Source organism: Rattus norvegicus, chromosome 10 (genome assembly GCF_036323735.1).
Source record: "Rattus norvegicus strain BN/NHsdMcwi chromosome 10, GRCr8, whole genome shotgun sequence".
NCBI lineage: Eukaryota > Metazoa > Chordata > Mammalia > Rodentia > Muridae > Rattus > Rattus norvegicus.
In genome coordinates, this window is record NC_086028.1 from 12917243 (window position 1) to 12937500 (window position 20258).

Below are 20258 nucleotides of genomic sequence, written 5' to 3' on the forward strand. Positions count from 1 at the left end.
GCAATGCCAGGATTTCACTCAGTCAACCAGGCTTAGCTGCTCTTCCTGGTTTCATATCTCATTACAATTAAAATATTAGATAGGGGATGGAGGGCCTGCTCAGTGGGCAGAGCACTTGCTGCTCTTACAACTGTGGGTTCAATTTCCAGGTCCCACAGGGTAGCTCACAGCTGCCTGGAACTCTAGCTCCATGTCTCCATGGGCCCAAGGCACATGGTGCACATACATGCATCCAAGCATAACACTTGCACAAATAAAATAAATAAATTCCCCTGAAATGTTTTGTTAAACATAAATAAAAATGTTAGATGAAAATGTAAGTAGACAATAAAATATATTCCATGTGCAGAATTATATTGGGACAGTAAAAGAGAGTTCAAATCTGGGACCAGTTGCAAATTTTAAGTGATGCCTTCCTTTTCTTTTGCCTCTGTTTCAAATATTCCAAGAAGGAACATATGATATACATTGACACATCTCACACAAACATCATCCTCCTCAAAGAAACATGATTTGGAGAAGTTTTAAGTGCATCACAAAGTCTTAAATGATATATGGTAAAACAGACACGAGTAACAGTGTTTGTGCTAAAAAAGGAGGAGTTTGACAAAGGACACGAGTCAGGTGGCTTGGAGAAGGGATTTTAGAAATGTTTCTCCTTTCCTCGTCATACATGTCTTCATTTTCTTTAACAACAACAAAAGAAAGCCAATCTCAGGATCTGTGCAGAGGGCAGGCGATGGCTCTCAGAGGCGGACCCTAGGGTCCAGGGCTCGCCTTGCTGCCCACAGCTTGAAAGCAAGCAAAGGTTCAGGCTATACTCTGTTTCCCTATTGTGGTAAACTTTCTCAGCTACCTATACTAGTTATCTCAAAGACTTATAAGCTGTCTAGCTTCTGGAACTTCCTCTTTATGTCCTTCACAGCCTGATCTATAAATGTCATAGTCAATGTGGCCCTATGTTCCTCAGAGCTAGGATCATAGAGTGTATATTGACAGAAAGCCTACATAAGTCATTCTAGGAAGGCAGAAGGTGTCTCATCAGGGCCCTGCTGAACCTCTCTTACCTTAGTCAAATCAGTGGGTCATTTTGCTGCACACTTGAGACCTGCCAAAAGAGTCTGGTGGTAAACTTTCCAGCACTCCTTACCTGCTGCCTCATTGTAGTCCCAGTTATGCTTCCTAAAGGGGAATCCCTCATCTATGTCAGCAGGGTTCTGGGTTGGGGCCCCATTATTCCCTAGGATATTCTTCCTGTCCTCCAGGAGAATTCATTCCTTCTCCTTGGTGGTAAAAATAACTTGTAAAAGCTGCTGACAGTCCTTCCAAGACTGTGAAAAGAATGGACTCTACTACATTAGTGAGGCCCTTGGGTTTATCTGAAAAGGGTGGGTGCTGAGCTTTCCAGTTATAGAGATGAGAGGTGGAAAAGGGCCAGTATTACATGCCCTGATTCCCTGTTGTATCTGCAGGCCCAAAGGCCTGCTGGGGGAGGGCCACAGTGGTGTCAGGGGACACAGCTCTGACACCCTCATGGAAGGACCTGTGTCCTCCTCTGGGGGGTATGAGTAAAGGGCACAGAGCCAGGATCCGTAGAGCCTCAGCCTCTGCTTGGGGCTCCTGCAGTGCACTCACGGCAAGAGCAGGTGGATACAGGGTAGGGAGATCAAGTAGGAGAAGATCTGCAGTTCCCGATTCCTGGAGAACTTCTATCTTCTTCCCTGAGCCAGACAGTGGCTCAGGCTGAGTCTTAAATGTCAGAACCCTGTTAGGGAGAAAAGAGTGGATCCACACAGTGGTGCTAGTCATAAGCTCTTTCCAGACAATTATATAGGAGACTTGATCTGGATGACCGGCAGATCCAGATCCAAGCCCCAGGATCTTACGCTTGATTGACATGATTATGGGAAGATCAAATGTCCCTTCCTGGGGCCAATTGACCCCAACAACTGGCTACTCAAATACACACGGGTCTGGAGCTCCTTGTTCTTTATGTCTACTAACAAATTGTATGCACATCTATGGACCTCATCCCGATGCTCCAGGACCAGACCTGGAGAAATGGTAGAAAGTTTCTGTCCCATGTCTAAAACTTTCATCAGTCCAAGTCCAAGAACACAAAGAAGAATAATTAACACACAGACAGACCACTCACCCCCTCCATGGGTGAAACAGACATTACCTGGTGACTTGGCCAGTTCACACTGGTCCAGAGTCTGCCAATTCTGGTGACGCAGCCAGCTCACATTCTCCGAGCCTTCCTGATGTTTACAAGCACAAGCCAAAAGACAAAACAGAGGAGACACAGACAACTGTGGTACCTGCTCAAGGCATTTCCTCCAATTCACCAACCTCCTGTGGGTCACCCGACAAGAGGTGAGCTCCCTAGACAACACACCAAATGTGAGGTTCTAGTTGAACCTCTACCAAGACCCCTTGAATGAGACTCATGGAGATGGTGATTGATGCAAAAGCAAGAGGAGGTTTATTGTTCCAGCATATTGGGGTTGGCCTGCTTCGAGAGGGAGACAACTGTAAGAAGACTCTAACAGGGAGTTATATCCCTTTGATACGGGCATATTTCAAACAATAAGGGCAGAATTCAAACAATAGTAAATAGGCCAGGTACTATTGGTAGGGCAAAGTGACCTTCAAACTGACTCATGGTCAGTGGACCATTCAGGACTTTCTAAGAGGGTCAGATGGAGAGTCAGAAGTGGCTTTGTTTGACTATTTGGCTTATAGTTGTTCCAGGAACTAAACTAGTTCTACCATTCCTGGAAGGGAAGGTTCTTTGCGCTCAGAGGTTTGTGGTGGAATTTTCCCACTGGCCTTAGATTGACCCCAACTCTGGCTGCTTCAGTTTTTGTCACAGGCCTGAGTTCATAGGTGCAGCAGACCTAGCAAAGTCAACATGCGGGTCACCAGAAGCTGGGTTTGTTACAAAACCTATGTATGACCCACACAGAGACCCTTCGAGAAATCGCATCTCAACCAGGAGCTAAAGTTGATTGGAGTGTATGGACTCTGGGACAAACTCGAGATGTGGAAGGTCAAATTTACCCTGACAAAGATCCGTCAGGCTGCCCAGGAGCTGTTGACGCTAGATGAGAAGGATCCTCGGCGTCTGTTTGAAGGCAACACTCTCCTGAGGCGACTTGTTCACATTGGGATGCTGGATGAGGACATTATGAAGCTGGATTACAACCTGGGCCTGAAGATTGAGGATTTCTTGGAAAGACAGCTGCAGGCCTAGGTCTTTAAGCTGGACCTGGCCAAATCTATTCACCATGTCCATGTGCTCAAACACCAACATCACATCAGGGTCTGCAAGCAGGTGGTGAACATCCCATCCTTCATTGTTCATCTGGAGTCCCAGGAGCACATTGACTTTGCCCTCCATTCTCCTTATGGTGGTGGGTGCCCAGGCAGAGTGAAGAGGAAGAATGCCAGGGTAGTGCTGGAGCTGGTGATTATGAGGAAGAGGACTAATTAATACCTTGTTGCACTGGAGGATTGCCTAGTTTTCTGTTGACAAATAAAATAGAATTGATATTTGGAAAAGAAAGATTCATCCTTATACTTCTGCTCCTCTAGAACCACTCCAGTACAAACTTCTATATTAGTCAGGGTTCTCTAGAGTTACAGAACTTATGGGAAGTCTCTATAGAGTAAGAGAATTTGTTGATGATTTACAGTCTGTAGTCTAACTCCCCAACAATGGTCGGCAGCAGCTGTGAATGGAAGTTCAAGGATCTAGTAGTTGCTCAGTCCCACAAGGCAAGCAAAGAGAAAGGATCTTTCTTCTTCCAATGTCCTTATATCAGTCTCCAGCAGAAGGTGTGTCCCAGACTAAAGGTGTGTACCACCATGCCTGGATCTGGGACTTGCTTTGTCCCAGAGAATCTTTAACTCAGAGATCTCCTTGACTTTGTCTATTGGGATTCATAACCACTATGCCTCCAGATCTCCATGACAAGATCCAGGTCAAAAACTTGTATCTCTGAGCCTCAATATCAGGATGACAGGAGAGTCTTCCAATTCTGAATTGTAGTTCATTCCAGATATAGTCAAGTTGATAACCATGAATAGCCTCTACACAGAGGAAGAAGTACATAGGGGTGTGCAGGCATAAGTCTGTGCCAATGACCAGGATGATGAGCATGTATCCCAGGACAGTGACCAGGTACATGGTGAGGAAGAGCAGGAAGAGGAGCTGCTGCTGCTGGGGCTGCCTGGAGAGTCCCAGGAGGAGGAACTCAGAGACACTGGATTGGTTGGTGCCTCCCATTGAACTATGAGCAGGCAAAGATGTACTTGGGGATACTGGTGAGGACTGGAAGATTAAAATAACAGAGAAATAGGTCAGAGGAGCTAGTGCAAGCGTGAGCATTCTGCCCAGTGCAGTGACTTAACTTCTTCATTAGTGCAGTCTGATAGCTTGTTTATGTGTTGTGTGTCCCATGTCAGGAAGACATGGGACAGGTTATGACAGCTCCTGTTGGTGGGTTCCTGGTCAGCCATGTGTGCCTCTTGTTCTTTGAGACAGGGTCTCCCTTGTTATCCAGGGTAACCTAGAATTCTCCTGACTTTGGCTCCCAAGTTCATTGGGAGATGACAACAATGCCTGACCATCTATGTTTTTAAAAGCATGGTTTTTAAGAACCATAGGCTCAAGAATTGGAGGAGAATTAGATGGGAGGATTCAGTGGTCCATGCCTGGAATCCCAGTGTGCAGAAAGCAGAAGTGCAGGACCAGAGTTCAAGGTTCAAGAGTTCAGAGTTCAAGCTGAAGGGCCAATCTGAGAGCAGCCTAAGCTATATCCAGTTTCTTATAAATGCCTATCAATGGATGAATGGACAAATAAATTATAGTTGTATTTATACACACAGTGTTTATTAAAATATGTGAACCAAATGAGATCATTTGAAGGAGAATAGAGAGAAAAATTTTAATGTAGTAAGTCAAATATGCTAGACTCAAAAAAACCTGAATTTCTTTGTTTGTTTGTTTGTATATAGACAAGGTTTCTTTCTATAGTTCAGGATGTCCCAGAACTGGGTATGTAGACCAGGCTCACCTTGAACTCACTGAGATTCTCTGCCTGCTAAGTTCTGAGATTAAAAGTGTGTGTAGCTACCACAACCCAGTTACATTTCTTTTTAAATGGAGAAATATGGGTTAAAAACAAAAACAAAACTTGATTAATTAATAAGGCCAGGTATGGTGATGGACACATTTAATCTCAGTACTCCAGAGGCAGAGACAAGTAGATTTCTGTTAGTTTGATGCTTGGCTGATCAATATAGAGTCTAGTACAGCCAGAGCTATAGAGAGAAAATCTATCTTTTTTAAATGAATTAATTCTATTACTTTTAATAATAATGTATAATAATTTCTTAAAAACCTTAAAGTAGAAGGGGACCTACTTCAAGTGACAGGGAGAGCAGAGGGGATGGAAATGGTAGTGAAATATGAAATGATTTGCTTGTAATCAAAGTATATTTTCTACATGAGTAAAAATGGCATCATAAGGGCTAGAGAGATGGTTCAGTGGTTGAGAGCACTGATGGCTCTTTCAGAGGTCCAGAGTTCAATTCCCAGCAACCACATGGTGGCTCACAGCCATCTGTAATGGGATTCAATGCCTTCTTCTGGTGTGTCAACAACAGATAAACAAATATTCAGATAAAAGAGTACTCGGACAAATAAAATAATAATTCTTTTTAAACAATGCCATCATGAAGCCATTATTTTGTACAAGTAATCTAAATTAACAATAAAAGTAAAACAACAAAAAATATACCAACCCCCAATAGCCAGTGCTATGGAATCCTCAACATCATTAGTCATTCTGCTTTGGAGAAAATATGAGCTCTCCATCCTCTATACTCTGAACCAATAGCATTTTACTGACCTGTTTGCTCTGCAGACCAAATTGGCCTCATCCAAAACCACTCCCAGGGTGAAATGACAATGTGCTGTGCTCTACACTTCTGTCTACAAAGCTCACCTACGAGTCCTAAGCCGGGACTTCCTGGCAAAGTGCTCTGAGCTGCACTTACAAAATTAACTCGGAGGGTGATGAGAATGTGTGGACAGAAACTTGGCCAACATGGACTACCCACAGTCAGATGCCAGAACCTGACAAAACCAATGCTGGATACAATGGGTAATTACAGAGAATGGCCAGTGACCTCAAGACTGTTTCCCTGGCTCTACTTACAACAAAGGGGCATCCCTAGAAGGCCTCACCTCCAATATGCACTTAGTTACTGATGAAGTCCTTCTGACCTGAGTTTAGGGCAAATGGCAGTCCTCGATGTCACCAGAAGAGTTGGGAGGGGATTGTTATTAGGAATGTCACTGTATATGGGAGCCCTGGAGCTGGGACTCAGCCCTTAGAACAAAAAGAACATCTGGGAGAGTCACAGGGTAAACTCTTCAGAGGGTTCCCATGGCCACTAGGGCCATCATCCCTGAGAGCCTCGTTAGACACAAGCAGAGAGCAATTTGTCCTTTCTCCTTCTTGGGCTCTTTGGGGTCCTAGACCAGTAATAACAACCTGTGACCTGAGTCATACAGTTTCTGTCTTAAGATGCAGTAACAACACTGAAAATGGTGGAAGATTGAGAGTGGCTACAGGCAATACTCTTCTGTTACAAGAAAACTCAGAATTCAACATTTTCTCCTATACCCACCCAGTCGAACTTAATGACATTGTTGAGAAATATGATGCCATGTAAGAAGGAAGGGACTGATTGTTTCAGAATTCTTGCCACTTACAAGATTATTTGTGATTAAAAGAAATGAGGTATTTCCAAAACTAAACCTGACCGATTATTCCTAACTGGCTTCTTGGTTATTAGTTTTACATTTTAAAATTGGTTATAATCTATTATCTCAGTCCTCTTTTAATATTTGCCAATTCCAACTTTATTAAAGTTTTTATAAAATGCAGGCACCCAAACTTATTAAAATTTCATAAGAGGGGAAGCCCTGGGTCCTGCTAAGACTGAACCCCCAGTGAACTAGACTATGGGGGGAGGGCGGCAATGGGGGGAGGGTTGGGAGGGGAACACCCATAAGGAAGGGGAAGGGGGAGGGGGATTTTGCCCGGAAACCGGGAAAGGGAATAACACTTGAAATGTATATAAGAAATACTCAAGTTAATTAAAAAAAAAAAGAAAAAAATTTCATAAGGCAAACTTTTTTAATATAAAAGATAGCTATTCTGAAAATGCAAGCTATTTCTATTTGACTTGAAATGTTTAATCATATATGTGCATGTGTGGTACTTTATGCTATTTTCTGAGCTCCTTGAGTATCGGATATCTTTTAAAAGGAAGAAGATACAAGCTGGGTTTTTGTATTCACGAAGAGTTTTAGTATAGAACAAGGGAGAGAGAGAGAGAGAGAGAGAGAGAGAGAGAGACACGGTTTAAGTATTTGTATTTCTGTATGAAATTACCAAAGAATAAATAAAAATGAAAAACTGTGTTTCAATGAAGTTGTTGGTTTAAAATATACAAGAGGGTAAATATTTTTCAGAAATTCTCTACCCCCTTAAGCTTTTTTCGATTCAAAAATCCAGCAAAATATAAATAGTTATGCATCCTAACTATCTAGTGAATAGAAAGACTCTTACAGTTGTGTGACATTTATGGAATCGGCTTATCATAATTTTAGTCAACTGTTTTACTTCACTGGATAACAGAAAAACTTAAATTCAGGCATCATATGTGAAAAGCTTTTGACATACTTGAACATTGCAAATTAATTTTTCTCCAACAAACAATGTTCTTACATTGTATTAATCATTTTAATATATCAGAATATGTGCAAAGATCTTATAATTACAATATTATTTGATTAAAGATGTTAAAGATAGCCACGAGCAGACTTGAGCCTCGGGACCACAGGTAGGACAAACTTTTCTGCTGCAGGCGACCTGACTGGTGGCCTCCGGACACACAGAGGCAAGGTTCCTCTGGGACTGGACACTTGCGGTTTTTAGCGGGAGTCCCAATCTCACGCTCCCTGCCTCTAGCTCACTGCTCCCAGACACCGTGGGAGAGAGAGCTCACCGCTGAGACAGGTGGGCACTTCTGAGACTGAAGAGCAGAGGAGACCACCAACACTGCCCACCCCTGCCCACATCCCTGGCCCAAGAGGGAACTGTATACGGCCTCTGGGTTCCCTTGGATAAGGGCACAGGAGCAGGAAATCCGCTGCGTCTGAGACACCGCCGGAACCTGAAGGGACCGACCAGAAAAACAGTTCTCTGCACCCAAATCCAGTGGGATGGAGAGCTGGGCCTTCAGAGAGGCAGACAGGCCTGGAAAACCAGAGGACACTACACTCTGTCCACATCTCTGACTCCAGAGGAAAACATCAAACGCCATCTGGAACCCTGGTGCACAGAAGCTCCCGGAAGGGGCGGCGAGGATCTTCCTGGTTGCTGCCGCCCCAGAGAGCTCATAAGCAACACCTCACAAGCAAACCTGAGCCTTGGGACCACAGGTAAAACAAACCTTCCAGCTCCAAGCGACCTGCCTGGTGAACTCAAGACACAGGCCCACAGGAACAGCTAAAGACCTGTAGATAGGAAAAACTACACGACCGAAAGCAGAACACTCTGTCCCCATCACTGGCTGAAAGAAAACAGGAAAACAGATCTACAGCACTCCTGACACACAGGCTTATAAGACAGTCTAGCCACTGTCAGAAATAGCAGAACAAAGTAACACTAGAGATAATCTGATGGCAAGAGGCAAGCACAGGAACCGAAGCAACACAAACCAAGACTACATGGCATCATCGGAGCCCAATTCTCCCCCCAAAGCAAACACGGAATATACAAACACACCAGAAAACCAAGATCTAGATTCAAAATCATATCTGATCATGATGCTGGAGGACTTCAAGAAAGACGTGAAGAACTCCCTTAGAGAAACGCAGGAAAACATAAATAAACAAGTAGAAGCCTACAGAGAGGAATCACAAAAATCCCTGAAAGAATTCCAGGAAAGTCACTTTCCGATGCTTACCGGGAGTCCCAAACCTGCGGATCCCTGCCCGCAGCAGCTCTATGCTCCCAAACCACGTGGGAGAGAGCCCTCACCACCTGGACAGGTGGGCACTCCTGAGACTGCAGAGCAGAAGAGACCACCAGCACTGCCCACCACTGCCCACATCCCTGGCCCAAGAGGAAACTGTATACAGCCTCTGGGTTCCCTTGGATAAGGGCACAGGAGCAAGAAATCCGCTGTGTCTGAGACACCGCCGGAACCTGAAGGGACGGACCAGATAAACAGTTCTCTCCATCTGGAACACATGGGCACTGGAAAAAATTTCCTGAACAAAACACCAATCAATGGCTTATGCTCTAAGATCAAGAATCGACAAATGGGATCTCATAAAACTGCAAAGCTTCTGTAAGGCAAAGGAAACTGTGGTTAGGACAAAACGGCAACCAACAGATTGGGAAAAGATCTTTACCAATCCTACAACAGATAGAGGCCTTATATCCAAAATATACAAAGAACTCAAGAAGTTAGACTGCAGGGAGACAAATAACCCTATTAAAAAATGGGGTTCAGAGCTAAACAAACAATTCACAGCTGAGGAATGCCGAATGGCTGAGAAACACCTAAAGAAATGTTCAACATCTTTAGTCATAAGGGAAATGCAAATCAAAACAACCCTGAGATTTCACCTCACACCAGTGAGAATGGCTAAGATCAAAAACTCAGGTGACAGCAGATGCTGGCAAGGATGCAGAGAAAGAGGAACACTCCTCCATTGTTGGTGGGATTGCAGACTGGTACAACCATTCTGGAAATCAGTCTGGAGGTTCCTCTGAAAATTGGACATTGAACTCCCTGAGGATCCAGCTATACCTCTCTTGGGCATATACCCACAAGATGCCCCAACATATAAAAAAGACACGTGCTCCACTATGTTCATCACAGCCTTATTTATAATAGCCAGAAGCTGGAAAGAACATAGATGCCCTTCAACAGAGGAATGGATACAGAAAATGTGGTACATCTACACAATGGAATATTACTCAGCTATCAAAAACAATGACTTTATGAAATTCATAGGCAAATGGTTGGAACTGGAAAATATCATCCTGAGTGAGATAACACAATCACAGAAGAACACACATGGTATGCACTCATTGATAAGTGGCTATTAGCCCAAATGCTTGAATTACCCTAGATGCCTAGAACAAATGAAACTCAAGACGGATGATCAAAATGTGAATGCTTCACTCCTTCTTTAAAGGGGGAACAAGAATATCCTTGGCAGGGAATAGAGAGGCAAAGATTAAAACAGACACAGAAGGAACACCCATTCAGAGCCTGCCCCACATGTGGCCCATGCATATACAGTCATCCAATTAGACAAGATGGATGAAGCAAAGAAGTGCAGGCTGACAGGAGCCGGATGTAGATCTCTCCCGAGAGACACAGCCAGAATACAGCAAACACGGAGGCATATGCCAGCAGCAAACCACTGAATTGAGAACAGGACCCCAGTTGAAGGAATCAGAGAAAGAACTGGAAGAGCTTGAAGGGACTCGAGACACCATAGGTACAGCAATGCCAAGGAACCAGAGCTTCCAGGGACTAAGCCACTACCTAAAGACTATGCATGGACCTACTGTGGACTCTGACCTCATAGGTAGCAATAAATGTCCTAGTAAGAGCACCAGTGGAAGGGGAAGCCCTAGGTCCTGCTAAGACTGAACCCCCAGTGAACTAGATTGTTGGGGGGAGGGTGGCAAGGGGGGGAGAAGGGGGAGGGGAACTCCCATAAAGAAGGGGAGGGGGATGTTTGTCCGGAAACCGGGAAAGGAAATAACACCCGAAATGTATATAAGAAATACTCAAGTTAATAAAAAAAAAAAGACATTGATTAACAAACTGGATACGCAACGAGGACCCTGCATTCTGCTGCCTACAGGAAAGACACCTCAGAGACAAAGACAGATACTACCTCAGAGTGAAAGACTGGAAAACAACTTTCCAAGCAAATGGTCAGAAGAAGCAAGCTGGAGTAGCCATTCTAATATCAAATAAAATCAATTTTCACCTAAAAGTCATCAAAAAAGATAAGGAAGGACACTTCATATTCATCAAAGGAAAAATCCACCAAGATGAACTCTCAATACTAAATATCTATGCCCCAAATACAAGGGCACCTACATACGTAAAAAAAACCTTACTAAAGCTCAAAACACACATTGCACCTCACACAAAATAGTAGGAGATTTCAACACCCCACTCTCATCAATGGACAGATCATGGAAACGGAAATTAAACAGTGATGTAGACAGACTAAGAGAAGTCATGAGCCAAATGGACTTAACAGATATTTATACAACATTCTATGCTAAAGCAAAAGGATATACCTTCTTCTCAGCTCCTCATAGTACTTTCTCCAAAATTGACCATATAATTGGTCAAAAAACGGGCCTCAACGGGTACAGAAAGGTAGAAATGATCGCATGCGTGCTATCAGACCACCATGGCCTAAAGCTGTTCTTCAATAACAATAAGGGAAGAACGCCGACATATACGTGGAAGTTGAACAATTCTCTACTCAATGATAACCTGGTCAAGGAAGAAATAAGAAAGAAATTAAAGACTTTTTAGAATTTAATGAAAATGAAGGTACAACATACCCAAACTTATGGGACACAATGAAAGCTGTGCTAAGAGAAAAACTCATAGCTCTGAGTGCCTGCAGAGGGAAACAGGGAAGAGCATATGTCACCAGCTTGACAGCACACCTAAAAGCTCTAGAACAAAAAGAAGCAAATACACCCAGGAGGAGTAGAAGGCAGGAAATAATCAAACTCAGAGCTGAAATCAACCAAGTAGAAACAAAAGGGACCATAGAAAGAATCAACAGAACCAAAAGTTGGTTCTTTGAGAAAATCAACAAGATAGATAAACCCTTAGCCAGACTAAAGAGAGGACACAGAGAGTGTATCGAAATTAACAAAATCAGAAATGAAAAGGGAGACATAACTACAGATTCAGAGGAAATTCAAAAAATCATCAGATCTTACTACAAAAGCCTATATTCAACAAATCTTGAAAATCTGCAGGAAATGGACAATTTCCTAGACAGATACCAGGTACCGAAGTTAAATCAGGAACAGATAAACCAGTTAAAAAAACCCCATAACTCCTAAGGAAGTAGAAGCAGTCATTAAAGGTCTCCCAACCAAAAAGAGCCCAGCTCCAGACGGGTTTAGTACAAAATTCTATCAGACCTTCATAGAAGACCTCGTACCAATATTATCCAAACTATTCCACAAAATTGAAACAGATGGATCACTCCCGAATTCCTTCTATGAAGCCACAATTACTCTTATACCTAAACCACACAAAGACCCAAAAAGAAAGAGAACTTCAGACCAATTTCCCTTATGAATATCGACGCAAAAATACTCAATAAAATTCTGGCAAACCGAATCCAAGAGCACATCAAAACAATCATCCACCATGATCAAGTAGGCTTCATCCCAGGCATGCAGGGATGGTTTAATATACGGAAAACCATCAACGTGATCCATTATATAAACAAACTGAAAGAACAAAACCACATGATTATTTCATTAGATACTAAGAAAGCATTTGACAAAATTCAACACCCCTTCATGATAAAAGTCCTGGAATGAATAGGAATTCAAGGCCAATACCTAAACATAGTAAAAGCCATATACAGCAAACCAGTTGCTAACATTAAACTAAATGGAGAGAAACTCGAAGCAATCCCACTAAAATCAGGGACTAGACAAGGCTGCCCACTCTCTCCCTACTTATTCAATATAGTTCTTAAAGTTCTAGCCACAGCAACCAGACAACAAAAGGAGGTCAAGGGGATACAGATCAGAAAAGAAGGAGTCAAAATATCACTTTTTGCAGATGATATGATAGTATATTTAAGTGATCCCAAAAGTTCCACCAGAGAACTACTAAAGCTGATAAACAACTTCAGCAAAGTGGCTGGGTATAAAATTAACTCAAATAAATCAGTAGCCTTCCTCAACACAAAAGAGAAACAAGCCGAGAAAGAAATTAGGGAAACGACACCCTTCATAATAGACCCAAATAATATAAAGTACCTCGGTGTGACTTTAACCAAGCAAGTAAAAGATCTGTACAATAAGAACTTCAAGACACTGAGGAAAGAAATTGAAGAAGACCTCAGAAGATGGAAAGATCTCCCATGCTCATGGATTGGCAGGATTAATATAATAAAAATGGCCATTTTACCAAAAGCAATCTACAGATTCAATGCAATCCCCATCAAAATACCAATCCAATTCTTCAAAGAGTTAGACAGAACAATTTGCAAATTCATCTGGAATAACAAAAAACCCAGGATAGCTAAAGCTATCCTCAACAATAAAAGGACTTCAGGGGGAATCACTATCCCTGAACTCAAGCAGTATTACAGAGCAATAGTGATAAAAACTGCATGGTATTGGTACAGAGACCGACAGATAGACCAATGGAATAGAATTGAAGACCCAGAAATGAACCCACACACCTATGGGCACTTGATTTTTGACAAAGGAGCCAAAACTATCCAATGGAAAAAAGATAGCATTTTCAGCAAATGGTGCTGGTTCAACTGGAGGGCAACATGTAGAAGAATGCAGATCGATCCATGCTTATCACCCTGTACAAAGTTAAGTCCAAGTGGATCAAGGACCTCCACATCAAACCAGACACACTCAAACTAATAGAAGAAAAACTAGGGAAGCATCTGGAACACATAGGCACTGGAAAAAATTTCCTGAACAAAACACCAATCAATGGCTTATGCTCTAAGATCAAGAATCGACAAATGGGATCTCATAAAACTGCAAAGCTTCTGTAAGGCAAAGGAAACTGTGGTTAGGACAAAACGGCAACCAACAGATTGGGGAAAGGTCTTTACCAATCCTACAACAGATAGAGGCCTTATATCCAAAATATACAAAGAACTCAAGAAGTTAGACCGCAGGGAAACAAATAACCCTATTAAAAAATGGGGTTCAGAGCTAAACAAAGAATTCACAGCTGAGGAATGCCGAATGGCTGAGAAACACCTAAAGAAATGTTCAACATCTTTAGTCATAAGGGAAATGCAAATCAAAACAACCCTGAGATTTCCCCTCACACCAGTGAGAATGGCTAAGATCAAAAACTCAGGTGACAGCAGATGCTGGCGAGGATGTGGAGAAAGAGGAACACTCCTCCATTGTTGGTGGGATTGCAGACTGGTAAAACCATTCTGGAAATCAGTCTGGAGGTTCCTCTGAAAATTGGACATTGAACTCCCTGAGGATCCAGCTATACCTCTCTTGGGCATATACCCACAAGATGCCCCAACATATAAAAGAGACACGTGCTCCACTATGTTCATCGCAGCCTTATTTATAATAGCCAGAAGCTGGAAAGAACCCAGATGCCCTTCAACAGAGGAATGGATACAGAAAATGTGGTACATCTACACAATGGAATATTACTCAGCTATCAAAAACAACGAGTTTATGAAATTCGTAGGCAAATGGTTGGAACTGGAAAATATCATCCTGAGTGAGCTAACCCAATCACAGAAAGACATACATGGTATGCACTCATTGATAAGTGGCTATTAGCCCAAATGCTTGAATTACCCTAGATCCCTAGAACAAATGAAACTCAAGACGGATGATCAAAATGTGAATGCTTCACTCCTTCTTTAAATGAGGAAAAAGAATACCCTTGGCAGGGAAGGGAGAGGCAAAGATTAAAACAGAGACTGAAGGAACACCCATTCAGAGCCTGCCCCACATGTGGCCCATACATATACAGCCACCCAATTAGACAAGATGGATGAAGCAAAGAAGTGCAGGCCGACAGGAGCCGGATGTAGATCGCTCCTGAGAGACACAGCCAGAATACAGCAAATACAGAGGCGAATGCCAGCAGCAAACCACTGAGCTGAGAATAGGTCCCCTGTTGAAGGAATCAGAGAAAGAACTGGAAGAGCTTGAAGGTGCTCGAGACCCCAAAAGTACAACAATGTCAAGCAACCAGAGCTTCCAGGGACTAAGCCACTACCTAAAGACTATACATGGACTGACCCTGGACTCTGACCCCATAGGTAGCAATGAATATCCTAGTAAGAGCACCAGTGGAAGGGGAAGCCCTGGGTCCTGCTAAGACTGAACCCCCAGTGAACTAGTCTATGGGGGGAGGGCGGCAATGGGGGGAGGGTTGGGAGGGGAACACCCATAAGGAAGGGGAGGGGGGAGGGGGATGTTTGCCCAGAAACCGGGAAAGGGAATAACACTCGAAATGTATATAAGAAATACTCAAGTTAATAAAAAAAAAAGTCACAAAAAAAAAAAAAAACACCAATGGCTTATGCTCTAAGATCAAGAATCGACAAATGGGATCTCATAAAACTGCAAAGCTTCTGTAAGGCAAAGGACACTGTGGTTAGGACAAATGGCAACCAACAGATTGGGAAAAGATCTTTACCAATCCTACAACAGATAGAGGGCTGATATCCAAAATATACAAACACTCAAGAAGTTAGACTGCAGGGAAACAAATAACCCTTTTAAAAAATGGGATTCAGAGCTAAACAAAGAATTCACAGCTGAGGAATGCCAAATGGCTGAGAAACACCTAATGAAATGTTCAACATCTTTAGTCATAAGGGAAATGCAAATCAAAACAACCCTGAGATTTCACCTCACACCAGAGAGAATGGCTAAGTTCAAAAACTCAGGTGACAGCAGATGCTGGCGAGGATGTGGAGAAAGAGGAACACTCCTCTATTGTTGGTGGGATTGCAGACTGGTAAAACCATTCTGGAAATCAGTCTGGAGGTTCCTCTGAAAATTGGACATTGAACTCCCTGAGGATCCAGCTATACCTCTCTTGGGCATATACCCAAAAGATGCCCCAACATATAAAAAAGACACGTGCTCCACTATGTTCATCGCAGCCTTATTTATAATAGCCAGAAGCTAGAAAGAACCCAGATGCCCTTCAACAGAGGAATGGATACAGAAAATGTGGTACATCTACACAATGGAATATTACTCAGCTATCAAAAACAATGACTTTATGAAATTCGTAGGCAAATGGTTGGAACTGGAAAATATCATCCTGAGTGAGCTAACCCAATCACAGAAAAACACACATGGTATGCACTCATTGATAAGTGGCTATTAGCCCAAATGCTTGAATTACCCTAGATGCCTAGAACAAATGAAACTCAAGACGGATGATCAAAATGTGAATGCTTCACTCCTTCTTTAAAAGGGGAACAAGAATACCCTTGGCAGTGAATAGAGAGGCAAAGATTAAAACAGACACAGAAGGAACACCCATTCAGAGCCTGCCCCACATGTGGCCCATACATATACAGCCATCCAATTAGACAAGATGGATGAAGCAAAGAAGTGCAGGCTGACAGGAGCTGGATGTAGATCGCCCCTGAGAGACACAGCCAGAATACAGCAAATACATAGGCGAATGCCAGCAGTAAACCACTGAACTGAGAACAGGACCCCCGTTGAAGGAATCAGAGAAAGAACTGGAAGAGCTTGAAGGGGCTCGTGACCCCTTATGAACAACAATGCTAAGCAACTAGAGTTTCCAGGGACTAAGCCACTACCTAAAGACTATACATGGACTGAGCCTGGACTCTGACTTCATAGGTAGCAATAAATATCCTAGTAAGATCACCAATGGAAGGGGAAGCCCTTGGTCCTGCTAAGACTGAACCCCCAGTGAACGTGATTGTTGGGGGAAGGGCTGCAATGGGGGGAGGGTGGGAAGGGTAACACCCATAAAGAAGGGGAGGGGGGGATTTGGAGGATGTTTGCCCGGAAACTGGAAAAGGGAGCAACATTCGAAAAGTAAATAAGAAATACTCAAGTTAATAAAAAATAAATAAATAAAAAAAAGATGTTAAAGATAATGGTAAGTTATTGCATCCTGTTCATCAATGTGATGAAAAATATGTATCATTTTATTATATATATATTTTTTTTTCAAACCTAATGTAGTTTATGAAAAAAATGATTCAATTAAATAAAAATTTCAAAATTTATTTCTAAAAAAAATAAGGGAAGAGACTGGCCTTCAAGAGCAGGTGTACCATAACCTATCGGAGCCTGCACACACGGAGAGGGCAGGTGCTTTGAAAGAGAATGGCCCCTATAGACTTGTAAATGAATGCTTGAATCCTAGGTGGTGAACTGGCTTGGGAAAGATTTTGAGGTGTGGCCTCTTTGAAGGAAGTTGTTCATTCAGGAGGAGTCAGGAGAGGAGGGATGGGGAAGAAGGGTAGAAGAGAGAGGGAATGGGGGTGTCTGGTAAATTTTGGTGTTTCAAAAGCCCACATCTGCCATGTTGCCACTGAGGTGCATTCCTGGCCATGTAGTCCTACAGATGTCTATTTCTGTGCTTGGCCCCTGTTAACACCACAAGGATGTCCATGGTCTGGAACCATGTTGGCATCCATGGGCTGTGCTGTATCCTGAGACCACAGTGATGTCAGTGTTCTGGGCTGCTTTGAGGGTCTTGTCGGGGTCCCTGGGCCTACTGCAGCCAGGGGCAGTGTTCATGGTCTGTGTTGTCACCAGAACCATGTGGACGCCCATGTTCCATGCTCCCGCTCACTGTGAAGAGGAAGGAAGCTACTTTTGCAGCTACTTTTAGCAATGATTGCAGATGCAGAGTTGAGAAAGAGGGACATGGAAGGCTTCTGTGACAACCCCCACCCACACACCAATTCTCACACCCCCCAAAAAGTGCAGCCCAAACAGGAAATCAGAAACTTTTAAAAAGGAGTTAAACACTGAAGTTATCTCTCCACAATTGATAGATTCTGGTGGGGTTGGGGAGAGGAAAGATTCATTGCAATTTAAGGGACAGGCCAATGAGAGTTTGACCATGCTCCACTGAGTATATAGGTAAAACAAATTGGACTTCGTCAGGCAGGGGTGATTTTTAATTTTCTTTTGGGTCAAAGTCACAAGAGTGGGCAGCACACATGAAAGGGTGGGAAATGAGTGTGATCAGGGTGCATGATATGAAATTCTCAAAGAATCAATAAAAGTATTATGTTAAAAATGTATTAGGTCCAGTCATTTGCTCTGTCTCCAATTTGTGGGTCAAATGTGAGCTCCTAGCATGATGCTTGCCCACCTCTAGCCATGCTTCCCACCATGATGGTCATGGGCTCAACCTCTGAAATTGTGCACAAGCTCCCAATTAAATGCTTTATTTTACAAGTTTTCTTAGTCATGGTGTCTCCACGTGGCAATGTAAAGGAAACTGAGACACATAGAGTGTAATTTTCAAAGTTGTTACAAAGAGAGCCAGGCATGATGGCCCATACATTTAATCCTAGAATGTGGGAAGTAGAGGCAGGCAGATCTCTGTGAACTCCAGGGCAGCTTGGTCTACAGAATGAGTCAGAGGCCACAAGAATACCCAGTAAGACCTTGTCTCCAAAGAATAAAAATAAAATAAGAGCCTTAGTAACCTGTAGAATTTCAGAGCCGTGTGTACTCCCTAATCCACTGCTGCCTGATGTATCACTGAGGGAGTACGTGACCTAAGAATCACACAACTTCAGCCTCCACTGAGAGGAAATACCAGTTACCTCTAGTAGTCACGCAACCAATGGAAACAATTGATGTGAAATATCTCACGAGTCTTGACCTCCCCAAAGGCCTTGTTCACCAGGAAGAGGCTGTGAATTATGTCTTCTCTGCATCCTTCACACTCCTCAATCACCCTGGGTAGATACCATCCAGACAGTGTGCCACACATGTACCTTCATAGGCCAACAGTTAAGGTGCCTATGAAGTCTTCTGCTTTTTAATTTTAAAGAGAATGAAAAATGAAAGCTATTGGTGAATCTATTCACACACTGGTATAACATAGATTCTAATAAGTAAAAGACAATTCTTGAGTTCCAAGGATAACCCTCAAGAATTATTTTTCCAACTATAGAGATAGCCTAGCAGTTAAGAACATTTACTGCTCTTGCATAGGCTGGGGTTCAATTCCTAGAACACAGTGACTCACAACCATCCCCAACTCTGGTTTCAAGAGATCTACTGCCCTCTTCTCACTTTTGCACTCGAAAGAGCATGTATATGCTGTACAGACATGCATGCAGGCAACACAATCATGCACATAAGGGTTTTTTATCTTTTCTTTTTTTCGGAGCTGGGGACCAAACCCAGGACCTTGCACTTGCTAGGCAAACGCTCTACCACTGAGCTAAATCCCCAACCCCACACATAAGGGTTTTAATTAAAGCAAAGTGACATGGTGGCACATCCTTGTGAGCTCACTTGGGAGGTAGAGGCAGGAAAATAAGAAGTTCAAAGCCTTAGCTACACATTGGAGCCTCCATCACCCACATGAGACCCTGTCTACACACACACACACACACACACACACAGAGAGAGAGAGAGAGAGAGAGAGAGAGAGAGAGAGAGAGAGAGTTTTTAATCTTCAGGTGCTTTAAAGAAAAGGTTTTATTGTAAGGTGTTCATAATGCATTTGATGTTTTGTATTGTAAGTTTCCTTTCCAGGATTAATACCATTAATTGTCTATTAAAACACACACACACACACACACACACACACACACTGTGTCAGAAGTGTCATCTATAACCTTAAAAATCACCTCTTGGAAACTTAAGGTTAGAATACAACTGTCCTGAATGGAGAGATGGGACCACGGTTAAGAGCACTGACTGCTCTTCCAGAGGTCATGAGTTCAATTCCCAGCAACCACATTGTGGCTCACAACCATCTGTAATGGGATCTGATGCCCTCTTCTGGTGTGACTGAAGACAGTGACAGTGTACTCATATAAATAAATAAATCATAAAAAAAAGTATACGACTATCCTAAACAAATTAATATTTTGAAAGTTTGTCTCTAGTTAGTGTCATCATTTTGGGAAGCTGAAAACTTTAGGTATGGTAGATTGTTCTGTCTTTCTGGGCTGTATCTTGACTCAAGCTCCTTAGTCTATGCCCTGTCTGTCATGAGGACAGAAAGCACTCTTCTCATTTTTCCACCAACATGTTCTACCCAAGCAGATGAGGCCAATAAACCCATGGTGTTCTACTGAAACTATGAACCAAAATTAAACTCTCCCAAGATTTTCTGTTAGATAGTCCTGCTGCAGGGACACAAAAGTAAGTAATGGGAAA

At 42.8% G+C, this 20258-nt stretch overlaps 2 pseudogenes; one reads left to right on the plus strand and one right to left on the minus strand.

Moving 5' to 3' along the window:
* The first annotated feature begins 2914 nt into the window (after positions 1-2914).
* On the plus strand, positions 2915-3492 carry Rps9-ps16 (ribosomal protein S9, pseudogene 16; annotated as a pseudogene).
* On the minus strand, positions 4103-4291 carry Olr1379-ps (olfactory receptor pseudogene 1379; annotated as a pseudogene).